Source organism: Coptis chinensis, chromosome 1 (genome assembly GCF_015680905.1).
Source record: "Coptis chinensis isolate HL-2020 chromosome 1, ASM1568090v1, whole genome shotgun sequence".
Taxonomy (NCBI): Eukaryota; Viridiplantae; Streptophyta; class Magnoliopsida; order Ranunculales; family Ranunculaceae; genus Coptis; species Coptis chinensis.
The window spans coordinates 61,835,899-61,840,701 of NC_141456.1; the positions used below are offsets into that span (position 1 = coordinate 61,835,899).

The window sequence follows — 4,803 nt, forward strand, 5'->3', positions numbered from 1 at the left end:
GCGATCATCCGACCTCTTGTTGAGTCTCGAGATCAACCGGCTGTGTCATTTTAAAAGACAGACAAAATTCCAAAGTTAGTACTAAAAAGAAAACTATTTATAATATCTAAAATTAATCAATTAAGTGTACCATGTCAGCACGGATCCGCACAAAAGATTTTGAACCAGCACAATGGTTGGCGACAAGGCATGGCGGTGTATTGGTTATGCATACTAACATCCCGGTTAAAACAAATAAGCAATGCATCATAAAAGAACTATTATAATGTGTATAAGTACAACAACCAACCCTTTAGCACTACCACTTCCCACATTGAATTTGGCCGCCATAACCTCTTCTTTAAAAAGAGGAGTAAACTCACTTACCTTGAACTTATCTGTTTCCCACAGATCGCACCATCTCTCCCAAGACTCTTGTGATACACCATCAAATGGGTGTTGACGCGTTTGTTCACATTATTTGGAATGCTCACGTAGTACTTGTGAAGGGCACACCTATGATCTACGAAACGATCCCTAATATAATTATTAATGAGTTTCGACATGTGGTAGATGGATGTCCATGTCAAACTTTTCCTACAAAAACAAATAAAATAAAATGAGACAAAGATATCATAAAGGCGTAATTTTCAGCCACGATGCTTTAAAGAGTTTAGTAAAAGAAACAATTAATAAACAAACATCAATTACCAAAACAAGCTTGTGAAGACTTTTCCTTTGATCATCAGTCACGTCTTTCCAGTAATGGGCAAAAGGCGGTATTCTAAACCTAGCAATGACGCCAAGCTCAGTGATCCACTGTTGGCTCCAATTGCATCTGAGGCCTATCTTTCCCAATAGCAATCTCTATCCTCGGTTTTCCACCCCTCGTGCTAAGTGGTTCTTAAGAATTAGGTTTTGGTCTTCTTTCTAGGCTCCGTTTTTTGGCTTTCATAATTATTTAGAAGACAAGATATTTGTTAGTAAGTATTGTACCAACACTAGCAGTAACCGTAAAAGATTAGTATGAAGAAGAATAGTACAAAATTAAGAAAGAATTATACCAACACTAGAACCATCTTGTGGGCTGAGTGGCCCGAGGAGGCGTGATGTAACACGAAAGCATGCTAGCTGGACCAGTGCCATAGCTACACCAAAGCAAATTAAATAGTAATACTTTTAAACAAAAGGCAAAAAAAGAAGAATAAGAAGAGTACAATATCAAAAGGCAATAGAAGAAAAGGTTCGAAAGTTTGAACTGTTTAATATTTACTTCAAGCAAAGAGTAAATCACACCTATAATCGGATCATATTCATGATTCAAAGTTAATATCAAATATTAATGAATCTCTATAGAAAGGATAATCAACATGAACCCTTGAGGGTTTTGAAGTAACTAGCAACCTACAATGTCTTTGTGAGTAATGAAAACTTCAAGTCACATCTTAACCTTTACATGTGTAAGTAATACCGCACATGTTAGCACGATACAACCTCAAATACTTACATTAGGACAGACAAGGTCTTATAAAGGAAAAAGGAGAATAATAATAAGAAGAGCTATTTGGGAAGACTCTCGTGATATAAGAAGATTCATACCAAAAATATCCGAGAAAGTGTCGAAAGTACAAGGAAGAACAAAGCGGACTCAAATGTCGAAACCGCGTCGATGAACGACTTTTCACGCCCACCAACTGGAAGAGCAAGTCCGATAGCGAGATCCATGGCTAAGAAAAGGACTTTCATTCCCCTATCTTGGTGGTTGAAAGCGGTTTACCCCGAAAAAGGCGGATACAAGGGTGATGATTAGTTGATCTCTACTCCCCCCTATGGCCAATCGCCAACCAAAAGCGAAGAGGCACAGCCCAAAGCTTCCCATAATCTTTCACAAGGTGCGTGAAAAGATCGATGGATGGACTAAGCCGGGGAAGAACTATCGATAAGAAGGCGCAATTAGTGAAGAGATGATCGCGGCTACTAGGATAAAGTGGTGGGTCGACCTTTTTGCGCTCGGGGCACATTGTACGTAACTATCGATAAGACTTTATGTCCTGAATTAGGTTCAAAAGGCTTTATAGCTCATGGCGAATTGCGAATCGGCGAACAACCAAACCCGACGGAAGGGACTCAACTAAGCTCATGATAGCGAAAGTGGTTCAATTCAGGTATTCAAAGAAAGCAAAGGAGTAGGTTCGGAGCTCTAAGCAAATTAAAGCAAGAAATCACCGGTCCGAAGCGAAGTCGGATCCGAGAAGCACGTCCTTCATCGCATCGATCAAACAAAATCGATAAAGACATAACCTAACCCCATCGCGGGTAGCGATAAAGAAAGAACAAAAGGAAGGCAAGGCCCCTCACCGGGCCGATCGGAAGCAGGCTTGTAGTCACTCTCTTGCCCATGTTAACGGATAATTGTTGGGCATTCCAGCCAAGGACTTGAAGATGTCACCACCTTACGTGATAGGACGATCCGACATTTACATAAAAAAAAAAAAGCAAATAAATTGGCTGGGAGAGAGAGGTCTTTCTTACCGGCTGTAAATCCATGGAAGCAACCCGAAGTAAGGGGACTGCCGGACTCATACTAGCTACGACCCGAGAAGCTGCTTTGATTCGAGGGACCCGGATTAATCGCATGCCGAGGAAGAGACTCGCTTGTCAGCGAACATAACACCGCATGCCGAGGGAAGAGACTCGCATTCAGGGACCCGGCACGCTGCGAGGTCCGTGCGTTAATGTGTAGCTCCTTAACATCTCTATTTTGCATGTTCGATTTGGACAAAAAGCGATTGTCATCCTCAAAGTTCCATTCAAGAGATTTGAAAAGCAACTTAACATTCATTAACCACACAAAGGTAGGCAAAGGAGCATTAAGATCATAATCATCATAGTATCATACCGGTCATCCTTATGGAACTGAATCGATTTATGCGTATGTCGTCAATCTTTCCAATGACCTCTAAAATCGATGAGTAAGTAATAAGATCATAATCAAATCCGTTTGAACTCATCTCTTTCATCAGCCTCCACACCTCCTCAAACATGCCGGCCATGACTAAGACATGACCCGGTAGGCGTGTTGTAGGATCTGAGTCACGGTTTAATGTTTGCATTTTTCATCTTCATAAACATCTCCATTGCTTTCGATTGGGATTTGCACGACCTTGCCAACCCATACAAAATGATATTGTGTGAGTTTATATCCGGAGCAGAACCCTCTTCTTCCATTGTTTGAAGCAAAGAATGGGCTTCATCTATCATGCCACCTCTAACCATTCCGGACATAAGGGAATTGTAAGCATACACATCGACTGCATCCAAGTTTCCTCATTTCATTAAAAAGATCTATAGCATCACCCAAAGGCCCACATTTTCCAAAGTGTTTGATCATTACAGCATATACCCGAGAGCTTGAAGAGCCACAGTTCTCTTTTAATTCCTGAAACAACTCATTTGCGGCTTCGTATCGTTTTGCTTTCCCAAGAGCATCAATAAGACTGCAATAGGCAGATGGACAAGGAGGAAACCCCTTCTCATCCATTTCCTCAAGCAGTAACAAAGCCTTTTCTACTCTATTTGTCTTGCAAAACCCATCAATAAGAATTGAATATGTAAAATCACTAGGCGTGATTCCATTCTCTTTCATCTTCTCAAGCCATGATGCTACTTCGGATAATTGGAGCCTTAGACTCAAATAAAGCTTTAATCATAGTGTTGTATGTCCGCGACATTAGGTGAGCACTGGAAGGATCTCATGTCCTCAAACACCTTCATAGCATCCCCAAACGACTGCCTACGCCAAAGGCGTTGATTATGTTGTTCATTAGCACCACATCTGGTCTACACCCATCTTCTCGCATCTCGAGAAACATACCATATGCCTCTTCAATCCTTCCCCGCCGCCCCAAGCCCCCTTATCAACTCGTGTATGTGAACACAGTTGGTGCAATGCTTCTCTTTCATTTAAGCAAAACAAACCCAAAGCTTTCGTCCCTTACCCATCTTGAAATATATGCTTATAAGAGTAGTATAAATCTTTGCGTTGGCATGCGTGTTGTTATGTTCCCCAAAACCGGATCACATCTATCCCTTGAGCAATAACTACTCGACACCTATTAAAGTCACTACTTGAAACAAAATATAGAGATGCCACTCTTGATATGCATTATCGACAAATCCCCATTGAGAATGAGTTATATTGTTAACATTTTAAAGATATCATCCCTGTATCTTGTACGCACATTATTTTTAGGAGTAAATCATTTGCTAAAAAGCGAGCGTGAGACTTTCATCTCAAGTTTATTATCCAAAATTCTAGAAAAAAAAATGTAAACACGGACTGCATCTAAAAAAATCTTAGAACAATGGCAAAAGGGAACTTACCAAGATACAGCAATTCAGATGTGAAGTGGTGGACCATATTCCACAATTCATTTATTAGAGTTATACGAATTTGAGCTTTTATCAGGATCAGATATGACCAAATAAAACATGAATGCCACACTATGAGGATCAGATATGACCAAATAAAACGCAGCTCACGAGCTTATATATAGTAAGAAAAACACAATATATCATGTATTGCCACATGCACACTATGAGGTGTTGCTACTAGTAAAAACATCAACGTAAGTAAGACAACACATAATGTTAGAACCATTATAGCTTTAACGGACTAGTCCAGTGAAGGACAAAAAATATGACAACTAACACGAAACACAAAAAATGTAGAGATACCATAACAAAGAGAGAAGGCAGGTTATGAACTATCAAATGTGGCCATTAACACATAGTTAAGAACTGACAACTAACACGAAACACAAA

At 40.1% G+C, this 4,803-nt stretch overlaps 1 pseudogene; it reads right to left on the reverse strand.

Annotated features, from left to right (window-relative positions):
• Window positions 1-2,864: 2,864 nt before the first annotated feature.
• LOC147524857 (uncharacterized) lies at window positions 2,865-3,942 on the reverse strand (annotated as a pseudogene).
• Between the last annotated feature and the right edge of the window lie 861 nt (window positions 3,943-4,803).